This window comes from Narcine bancroftii, chromosome 9 (genome assembly GCF_036971445.1).
Source record: "Narcine bancroftii isolate sNarBan1 chromosome 9, sNarBan1.hap1, whole genome shotgun sequence".
Classification (NCBI taxonomy): domain Eukaryota; kingdom Metazoa; phylum Chordata; class Chondrichthyes; order Torpediniformes; family Narcinidae; genus Narcine; species Narcine bancroftii.
Window position 1 is genome coordinate 83,979,622 of NC_091477.1, and position 11,991 is coordinate 83,991,612.

Here is an 11,991-nt window from a genome sequence, read left to right on the forward strand (position 1 = left end):
AGACAGATTCATCCTATTTGCCTTTGGCTAACACTTGTCTCTTTGGCTTTTCCTCAGAGAAAAGCTTTATCAGAGCTCTCAAAAAATACTATTTTATTCGAGTGGTTTTAAGCAAGAAAGATTAAAAGAGAACTCATGAAAGAGAAGATATTTTAAGAATTCTTGATTTCTATTTTTATTTTTACATGTCATTATTGTTAAATACTGAATACCAGGTAATGACGTGTGATGTATAATAAATTGTAGTGAAATTAGTAAAAGCAATAAACTGAACAAACTTTTTTATCAACAGGAATGTGACGGGAAAATTTAGTGAGGAACACATTTACTAAACCAAGATATTATCTCATTTTATATTTGAGCCTCAGAAAGTCATGCCAACCTGTCAATTTTCACCAATATTATTTCATGAAGATCATCTGTACTTTTAATTGAAAATAAAAGTCCGCATCAAATATCTTTAAAACAGAAAATGTGAGAGGTCAGCACTTGTGTGGAAAGACAAGTAGAGCTGAGGTCCGTTCTAAAATCAGACTCCCTCAGATTCTGAAATAAAATTGGAAATACACAATCCAACAAGAAATGAAGTTGACATTTTAGGTCAACGACCTTTCATCAAAACTGGGAAAAGCGAGAAGTCAAAAATATATTGGAAGTAGACACAAAGGTAGCATTTAAGAGGCTTTTGGGTCAATGTATGAAGTGGATGGAGGGATAATTATCAGGGCAAACTGTAGAGTTTTAGTTTGATTTGGACTCCATGTTCGGAACAGACTTGTGCTGAAAGCCTGCTCCTGTGCTGTACTCTTCTATCGTAAGTTGGAAAGAAGTGGCAAGAATGGAGAGAATAAAGGGAATCTGCTATAAAAAATAAACAAGTCCTGTAGTTCTTTAATAACAGTCTTGGCTCCTTTAAGGGAGAATCAACAAATTCTCCTTGATGCCTGGATAAGATTTTTTTTAAAAAGCAACAGTCAACTTTCATTCCTGAGCAGGTTGCTGTGCTTGCAATGAATCGAATGCATCCTTCAGGGCCTGATTTGAGAGCTTTATGGTACAGATTCTATCACCAATGTGTATATGTACAGATCGTAGTGTAGGATGACTGTGATTGGCTGAGAGCGTGGCCACACCTACTGGCAGGTCTTAAAGGATTGCTCCTAGCCAGACCAGGTCATTCTGGACTGGTCGACCTACAGGTGATATGCTCCAGTCTTCTAGTTAATAAAAGCCTTGGTTTGGATCAACAAGCCTTTGGTTCTTTTGATGAGCTTGACAATGGTGCATTTACAACTCTTTGCCCTTGGGGCCAATGAGCTATCACTCTGTCCATCTGTGATTTTTTCTTGCATTGTCAGCTCAATACAATGGAAAATTTTTAATTGTCTCTCTGACCAAATAGGTTACTTGGCAGGCAATCCACTTACGTGTGCATCTTTATTCCATGGTGTCCTGGGTAAACTTGTACCTCTCACTTTGTTCGTTTTAGATTGGTCACAGTGATTGAAGCTACCGAAAGAAAACAGACACACACACCGAGAGCACTTCAGTTTATACAAATCTTTATTACTAAATCTAAAGCTGAATTTAAACTACAATATGCAAGCTCTTCCCAATTATACTTATCAACGCCTGGACTGGTCACATCTGCCGAAGCGAGGCAACGAACGCACACTTGTAGTAGGTTGTCTGGGCGCCAGTAGCAGCTTTTCCACCTCCCCCGACCGGGACGTTGGTTGGAGTCTATAAGTTCTTCTTCTTGCTGAGAGATGTTGCCACCTCTCGGAGAGTCTCATACTTCAGCAGTGGGACCATGGCTTATATTACCCAAAAATTGTTTACTCATAGCTTATCTCTTAGAATAAATGATTTAATTATCTTCAAGGTCTCCTGACAGTCTACGACCAACAAAAGACAACTGCATCTCTGGGCCTCATGGTATAAATTAGATTATGTCTTCTGTCAACTGCATCCCTGGGCCCCATGGTGGAATTTAGATTATGTCTACTGATACACATGTATACATTCTTGCATAAGCTGGTCTAAATCCTCCATTACACATGGTTTAGCTTTGTGTAGTATTGTTCAGCTTACTGACTCTCTGGGGTCACTGTGATGCACTGACAAGGCTGAGTACTTTGTGGATTGCATGTTTAGGAAGATATGTGCACTGCAGGTTAAAGGAGCGCAGGTAGAGAGGGGAACGATGGTTTGAAGGAGCAGGCATGCAGCTGAGTCTATATTGCTCATTAATAGATTTTTTTAAAGGTTTTGGATACTGATAAGGGAAATGGTTTCTCAGAGAATTATAGCCAGACTCCAGAAAATGACACAAAGCTAAGTCAGCTGTCGAAGGGAAACAAGAGTGAGAGCCGGAATGATCGTGATTCAATAATTCAGGGAACAGGTAGCACTTCAGAGACTGTAGATGTGACTCCAGCACTTTTTGTTTTCATTTCAGATTTCAAACCTCTGCAGTTCATTGATTTTTATTGAAATTCCCAAGGTAGAGGATTTTTTTTCTCTCAGAGAGACATGAGTCTCCAGAATGGTTTGTCTTGGAGAGCTATGAAGGCAGAGTTATTGAGTATATTTAAGTCTGAGATAGATATGTTTCCAATTCGAAAAGCAATCAAGGGTTAGGTTATTTAGGCAGGAAAATGATCAAAGGAATGTCATACCAGTTGTAATCCTATTGATTAATGGAGAAGACTTGAGTGCTGAATGGTCTTGAATGATCTAGAATTCCATCTCATGTACATTCTAAGAATGCATTATTGGAACAAAGTATATTTATCTTGTTCAAATCCTCCATGATTACAGCTTTATCCTGTTACATGATAATTTATACTTTGGCCTTCATCATTAACAACCCTATAAACAACTCATCCAAATGTATACTGCTTCCTGCTGCTTCTCAGCTCCAATAATTTTTTCTCTTTATAATCATTATCTGCCAAGCCAAGATCCTTTCTAACTATTGTACTGATCTCATTCCTTGTTAACAATGCTACCTCACCACTCTATTCTTATCTTGCCTGAATGCCTTTAAAATTACGAGGACCAATCAAGATCAGGCAAACACAGTCAATGGTAGGGCACTAAGGACAGGGGGATCTAGGAATGCAGATACATAATCCCTTGAAAGTGGCATCACAGGTAGACAGGGTCATAAAGAGAGCTTTTGGCACTTTGGGCATCATAAATCAAAGTTTTGAGTATTGGAGTTGGGATGTTATGGTGACATTGTATTTGACATTGGTGAGGCTAGATTTAGAGCATTGTGTGCATTTTTGGCCACCTACCTACATGAAAGGTATCAATAAGATCGAAAGAGAGCAGAGCAGATTTATAAGAATGTTGCTGGGACTTGAGGCATTGATTTAGAGAGAATCATGAAATAGGTCAGCACTTTATGTCGAAGTATGAGGGGAGATTTGATAGAAGTATATGAAATTATGATAGATATAGGGTAACTGCAAGCAGGCTTTTTCTACTAAGACAAGAACTTGAAGACCAGGTTAAGGGTGAAAACTAAATTGTTTAAAAGGAATATCAGGGAGAATTTATTCATGCAAAAGAGGGTGGAATGATCTGCCAACTGAAATGGAGAATGCAGGCTTGATTTATTCAAAATCAAAATTTGAATAGGTACATGGATGGGAGGGGTATGGAGGTCTATGGTTCAGGTATTGATCAAAGGGACTAGACAAGATAATGGTTTGGCACAGTCTAGATGGAGCCTGTTTCTGTGCTGCAGCATTTTATGGTTCTTATAATTATTTCCCAACTTTGGTTTCCTTGCAGCCAGATTTCTCAAAAGAAAATTATATCATACTCATATGACTGTCATTTTTTTTCCATTGTATAGTTGCACATGGAGAATATGTTTAGATAATGCCTTTAAATTTGGCTGATCAACTATTTTTTTTTCCAAACTCTAACTTTCAGAATTTATTGTCATGAAATTCTGTATTTGCATCATAGTACAAATGTTCATATTATAAACTATCTTACGACAATAAATACATTAAAAAAATAATACTGCACAAAAAGTAAGGCAGTGCCTTTGGTTCATTGATTATTCAGGAATCTGATGGCAGCAGGGAAGAAGCTGCCCTTGTGCTGTTGAGTGCTCATCTTTAGGCTCCTGTACATTTTTCCTGATGGTTACAGAGTGAAGAGGGCATAGCCTGTGTGGTGGCGGTCTTTGAGGATAGAGGCTGCTCATGTAGATGTCCTCGATGGAGTGAAGTCGGATGCCTGTGATGTCGCAGGCCGAGTTAGCAACCTCTGGAGTTTTTTTCTTGTCTTGAGATTTGGCACCTCCATAACAGAGAGTGATCCAACCAACCAGAATGCTCTCTATGGTACACCTGTAGAAGCTTTGTGACATACCGAATCTCCTCAAACACCTCACAAGGTATAGACAGTGGCAGGCCTTCTTCATGATTGCACCAACATGGAGGCTCCAGGATAGATCCTTGGAGATTTTGATCATTTCCACTACTGAGCCCTCAATGAGGACTGGGTTGTGTTCCCCTGACATCTTCCTGAAGTCCACAATCATCTCGATTTTGCTAATGTTGAGCATAAGGTTGTTGGTGTGACACCACTCAAAGAACTGATCTATCTCCCTCCTGTACATTTTGTCACTGCTGTGCTGATTCAGTCGACTACTGTGGTGTCATTGGCAAATTTGTAGATAGCATTGGAATTGTGCCTGGCCACACAGTCATTGGTGTATAATAAGTAGAGCAGTGGGCTAAGGACACACCCTTGGAGTGAGCCTGTGTTGATAATCAGTGATTGATTATCTATTGATTTATCTCCTCTGCCAGACCTACTGTGTTTCCAGCATTTTCTGATTGTCTCTGTTGGAACCAAGGGGTTAAGTAATCATAGAAAATATGCCTATGTAATATTCATTATGTATTCATTAATCCATTACTATGTAACAATTTACTATTTACTTCAATTATACAGTTTAAGGGAAATAGTAATGCAATTAAGTAACAGACACAGTATGTAGCAAAGTTGGCTGATGATCGTGCGTGTAGAATTTGCTGCCTCAAAATACAAAAGAGAGAAAATGTAAAAACCAATTTAGTAGGAATGCTAAGTCATAAGGAGGTGTTGAGTAGAACAGAAGACTATGGCCAGATGAGAACAAAGAGTACCATGACTGAGAATGTCAGAGACAAAGAAAATGGATAAACCAAAATTTAGTAGGAATGCGAATGCTAAGGCTTAAGGAGGTGTTGAGTAGAACAGAAGACTATGGCCAGCCGAGAACAAAGAAATAATTAGAAATATCTGGGGTATGAATTGATTTCTGATCAAGAAACAGGATGTTCTGGCCTTGAGGATTAAGATAGGAGGTCTACACCCTAGATAACTGCAGAGCAGGACATTGCTTGCGATAAATCTTATGCAAGGAATCTAGCAAAGAAAGCCAACTCTTGGTCAATGTAATAAGGTTGATCTATATAAACAGAAGAGACTGGACAATAGGGGTCAGTCTTAGGGAATAGCTCACTGAGCAGGTGACCTATGAACTAACGACTGAACCAGAGCTCTGTTAAGCTTTATTCTTGTGCTATGTAATAAACTGATTGTGAAACAGAATACCTTCTCCTATCACTTCATTCAACGAGTACGCTGGACTCAGACGACACATAGACTAAATAGAGGGTAGGGTAAAGCCAGAGTCCGACATCTCTCAGTCTGTTAAATGGAACCTCCAATTCCATCTCATCTCTTTCTTGGTCTCTGTTCTATCTTCCCTTCCTCCTAGTTAGAGCAAGAATTGCTTCTCTCATCCTCACCTTCCACCAAGAGGCCTTCTCCTGCTTATAATTTGTCTTTTCCTTTGCAAACATGAAATATTAAAGGTAAAGTAAGATGTTGAAAGCAAACCTTATTTCAGTGTTTTATAAAAGGACAAAGCAAGGGTAAACTGGAGATAAAATGGTAACAATCCAATAGAAGACTTTCGCGATGAGATGTTTTAGGTGTGAACCACGTAATTGTTTTTTGAAAGGTGAAAGTAAAGGTTCCATTAATTTCACGTAATACTACATTTAGAATATAAATACATGAAATTCTTTGACTTTTGTCCGGCACCCCTCACAGAAACTTACAGCACCTAGGCGGTGCTCCTAGGCGGTTGCCCCTCAAAGTATTGACCAGTCCTGAGTCTGCTTGGCTTCCGAGATCAGACAATCTCTTATGTATTCAGTCTATTAGGATTCTGCATAAAGGCAAATGTTCCAAAGTTGGTGCATCCTGAATGACAAAGACAATACAAATGTTAAGTAAAAAAGAGAACAGTATGGCAAATGTAAGGAGCAAGATTTTGTTAATAACCAGAAAACTCATAGACAGTACAAGAGGGAATTGAAAAATAGCCAAAGATTACTAGAAAAGAACAATAAACTATTTTAAAATATGTCATGTGGAAGAGGTGAGCCAGGGAAAATATAGGGCCTTTTAAGGATCCACTCTTCAGAACAATTCATGGTCACAAAACAGCTGAGAAAGTCTAAGACAGATGGCAAATATTGCTCTCATCTCCTCCTTCCCAACACCATTACCTCTGCCATCTGTCAGAATTGTTTGGAATACTAAAGGCAAGCAAAACAATTAAAATTGAACACCAATTTTCCAAAAAAACCCAAAATAAAATCATTTATAAAGATCCAAATATTTTTAAAAACTCTGATACATGTGAATAATTAAAATATAACTTACTTTATCCCTGCCTTTCCTCTGCACAATGTAAAATCTTCATTGAAATGAATGGACTGGGATGCTGCTCTTGGTTTAAACTAACAATATCTTTAAATTTTTAACTTGATTCTCTGGACTAAATGCTTGAGGGATGTCAGTGAGTTTGTCTTCTGATGAGGACCTCCATGTGGAAAATTGTAAGAGGGTGTGCTGACGGGTTCACCAACTGAAATGTGTCAACATGTAGAGGAGCACTGCATTTGCATGCACATTTTGAACTTGTTAGAATGTACTGATATACACTTCTCTGCAGAACCAACGTCATGTAATGGCAAGGGCAGCTGGATAATTCTTTTACTCTTTCTACAGATATTTGGTTGACTTGGTGAGTATTTTTGACATGATCTATTTACTTTTCACATCACTAGATGTTGCAACATTTTGCCTTTGATGCTATCTAATTACAGACCCGAAAGGGTGAACTCCCAGTCATGACTTCAAACATAGAAATTAAACAAAGGCACTGGGTCATTATTTCAATTTTGTTTTTATCCATGAAGGGGATTTGAACAGGAATAAGCCATCTGGTCCATCAAGTTTGCTCCGCCATTCAACAGGATCATAGCAGATCTGGTCATAGTGTAAGCTCCACCTACCTGCTTTTTCCCCATAACTCATTATTCTTGTACTATGCAAAAATCTATCAACCTATGTCTTAAATATATTTAATGAGGCAACCACCATGGCTTCTTTGGGCAGATAATTCAACAAATTCTCTGCATCTGAGAAATGCAGCCCCTCCTCAAATCCTTCATTAATCTACTTGCCCAATTCTGGAGGCTATGTCTTCTAGTTCTGCTCTTCCACTGCCAGTGCAAACAACTTTCCTGCTTCTCTCCTTAATCTCTGAGATCTTCTCCTGACACCACAAGATGTTATAACTAGCTTGTATTTATACCTATAGGTGGAATGTTTGAACAGGAAATTGGGAATTCAATATCATTTCACTGAATAAATTTTGTAGCTTGGAATTGGATCAAGAATGTACCTGCAGTCAATTATATTGCAATTGACAAAGCATTTTGGAAAGCAATAAAGCATTCTGAATGCCTTGATGAAATATTCTGACAGAATGGATTAAATCTGAATGTACATTGGAGTTTCCACACACATGAAGATTGTGGTAATGTTTTTTTATTGATGGCTCAGGATTTTATATCTCTTCAGTTTAGAAAGCAAAGGACCTTTATTGGTAAGAAATTAGCAACACTACTGCCTGATATGTGAACCGGTTTGTGATGGAATAGCACCAGAAACCACATTATGTAAATGTAAACATGTTAACATGAACACTGGCAATGGATATATGCAGCACAGAGAATGTTAATTAGAGTGCAATGCTGATCTGGCACCGTCACTGCCATTGTGGAACTCAATAATTCAGCTGATGAACTGTCTAATGGCATTCAGAAACAGAAAGGATCCTCTCACCAGCACTATTTCAAGGCATTGATGTTATATAATTCTCAGATACTGGTTGTTTTGTTATTTCTGTGGTTGAAATTTTACACAACTTGCTACAGTGTTTCAGGTTGCACATCAAATTCTGAAGGAAATTGTGCCAACCTCAAGTCTTCTATACAAACAAATTGTCTCAGTCCTATATGAAATACAAAGTCTTTTCTTTGGACAACTGGGAAAATGACTGGATGAATAGCTGAAAGGAGGGTGGAGAGTGAAAATGGCTCAAAGTGTGAGCCCAGTTTCTGAACAGGTTATCTCTGAATGATTATCCTTCATTAACCTTGATGAAGCTCAATATGTGCACTTTATTAATAACACCCTCACTTCAGGAGCCACCAATGAACCTCACATCAGGGTGTTATGAGCCCAGAGGACCTCAAAACTCAACAGCAACAGAAATTCACCAAGACAAATGGTTACTTAAACAAAAGTTGCTTTTAATTATCTTTAACCATGAAAACAGGATCAAACTCTAACTTATTACTATTAATTTACTTAACCTAACTTAACCCTCTTCTAATTATAAGTGCCCGTGTATGTAATGTATGTGTAAGTTTAGAAAAGTTCTTTGATTCACAGTCCAATCTCACTTCACATTCCTGCAAGTTCATTGGTTGCAGTCAATTCTTATACTGTGCACAGAATTTAACATTTATGAATTCACCAGGCTTTGATGCTTGAAAGGTAAATGGTTACCACTCAGGAAGGTTTTTGTCAGTTTTCAGAGAGAGATTTGTTGTTTTCTGGACACAAACTGATTTCTTCTAATCAGCTACGTCAGTGTCTTGCCGAAGAAACTTGCTCTATTAGGGTTTTCCAAATGATAGCCTCTTTCTTTCAGGTCACCACAGAGTTCCTTTTTGTTTCACTTATTTCAAGTGAAATATTAGGCAGCCAATCTTCTCCTCTTATTTGGACCACAAAGGCTTTGACCAGGCTGAACTAAGCACTCACAATCCATCTTTAAAATGGGGTTTTTCCACAAGCTTGCCAGGTTGTCCTGTTCCAGTCCCAGCTGCCACTGCTGAACCAAAGCACTGTAGAACTCAATTTTCTCTCTCTCTCTTTCAGAGAAAAGCCTGTTTCACTCCCTCTGCTTGCAAAACCACATGACCCTCTTAGAACAGCAAACTGCACTCAGACAGCCTGCGGCTCTGGACCTAATCCTCTGAGTTCTTTCATTTGTTGCTTTTCAAAGCAACAATCTATTAGTGAAGTCCCTTGGGCACTCTCCAAAGATTTTGCAAAGGCATCCGGAGCCGGGCCTGTCTGGCTTGAGCAGAGCTCCAGTATTTTAAAGGAGATTTGTTCTGAAATGTTTGTATGTGACCTACACTAAAACCTACCACAATTTATTTCCCTTAAAACATATCTACTTACAAGATAAAATATAACATAATTTGTCACAAAGGCAACACGCTTAAAGTCATAGGCTCTATCAGTGAAGAATAAACAATAAATGTAGATGCTTAATATTGGAAATGTAACCAGAAAGTCCAAAAGATATTCAACAGGTCAAACAACATATATGGAGACAGAAAAAAAACGCATGGTTAATATTTCAGTTTCACAAAGTTTTTTCTAACTTCAGTCGCAAACTATTTACCACATTCTAGAGTTTGTCATCTCTTGCTGCATTAAGTCAGTCACCACTCAAAAAAAGTGAACATCTTTTCTCTTGCCAGAAAGTGCATGGATTTGCTAAAATTGCAATACACGATGTCATTGAGTGCTCTTAGATCACCACAGCACCTGTTGAACGTTGCGTGAAATACTGCCCTCAACGGGAATCCAAACAATTTACTACTCGGTCATATCTCACTCAATGTATCACCAGAAGCATCATCGTCACATATTCTATTTCTGCTGATGGAGTCAAACCCTAAACGTGACTGTGAGAGGTTGTTCATCATTGATCTTAGACTTCAGCCAGCATTATATTTGCTAAGCAATATATCGCGTCATTGTATGAACTCAGCACGTTCCTGGAAAATGTTAAAGAATAGCTCATACTGTACTTTAGATCAAAATCTTCCAAAAAAGATTGTTCATTTTGGAATTCGGAAGGATGAACAAATCACTTCTCCTCAAGGATATATAATATTATTATGCCAGAGTTGAACAATTGTAGCAATCATATTTATATAGTAAAAGAACAACATTATTTTTCATTCATACTCCAGTAAAGCATCCTGAGTAACTTTATATGAATTATTGTCCAGCAAAATTTTATATTGAGCAGCTTAAATTGAGGGATTAATGACCAAAATGTTTATGCTCAAAGGGATAGATTACAATAAGCACCTTAAAGAGAAAAAAGAGACGAAATAGGAAGATTTGAGGATAGTTTAAAATATGTTCAAATTTATCAGAAATAAACAGATTGGATCTTGCTTTCAACCATCTTTGCACTTTTTAATGAATTTAATCCTAATCACGAAAGCCTGTGTACTCAACCAGGTTAGTGCGGCACAGCTAGTGCAACACTATTGCAGCGCAAGTGCCCTGGGTTTGAATCCGCCCCTGATGTGAGGGTTCTTGGTGACTCCTGCAGGGAAGGAACGTGCGTGTTCTCCTTGTGACCATGTGGGTTTCCTCCAGGTGCTTCAACTTCCTCTCATGTTCCAAAGATGTATGGGCTAGTAAGTTAATTGTACACATGGGTATATTTGGGCTCATTGGGCCGGAAGGGCCTGTTACCATGCTGTGTCTCTAAAATAAACAAAATTTCTGTCACTTACTCAAGCCTCTGCCAAAGTTAGTTGATAGCTACTAATTAATATATAAAGTCTGTTGATGGTGGCATCACGAAGATCCTGAGGCAGTTTACCTTGGTCCCAACAAAGCTTGAAAAACTCATGCAGTTTGGCATGCAGAGTTTTGCCGCCAGCCTTCCAGACTTCTGGGGGGATTCCATCCATACCTGCTGCTTTGCCACTTTTCAGTTGTTCGATTGCCTTATATGTCTCATCCAGGGTGGGAACCTCATCCAGCTCTAGCCTTAGGGGCTGTTGAGGGAGCTGGAGCAGGGCGGAATCTTGGACTGAGCGGTTGGTACTGAAAAGAGATTGGAAGTGTTCTGACCATCGGTTGAGGATGGAGATCTTGTCGCTGAGGAGGACTTTGCCGTCTGAGCTGCGCAGCGGGCTTTGGACTTGGGGTGATGGGCCGTACACAGCCTTTAGAGCCTCGTAGAAACCCCTGAAGTCGCCAATGTCCGCGCTGAGCTGTGTTCGTTTGGCGAGGCTAGTCCACCACTCATTTTGGATCTCCCGGAGTTTGCGCTGAAGATGGCTGCATGCGCGACGGAAGGCTTGTTTCTTCTCTGGACAGGACAGACTCGCCAAGGCAAATAGCGCCTTTGGAAGACTACACAAAAGAGTCTGGAAAAACAACCAACTGAAAAACCTCACAAAGATAAGCGTATACAGAGCCGTTGTCATACCCACACTCCTGTTCGGCTCCGAATCATGGGTCCTCTACCGGCACCACCTACGGCTCCTAGAACGCTTCCACCAGCGTTGTCTCCGCTCCATCCTCAACATCCATTGGAGCGCTCACACCCCTAACGTCGAGGTACTCGAGATGGCAGAGGTCGACAGCATCGAGTCCACGCTGCTGAAGATCCAGCTGCGCTGGATGGGTCACGTCTCCAGAATGGAGGACCATCGCCTTCCCAAGATCGTATTATATGGCGAGCTCTCCACTGGCCACCGTGACAGAGGTGCACCAAAG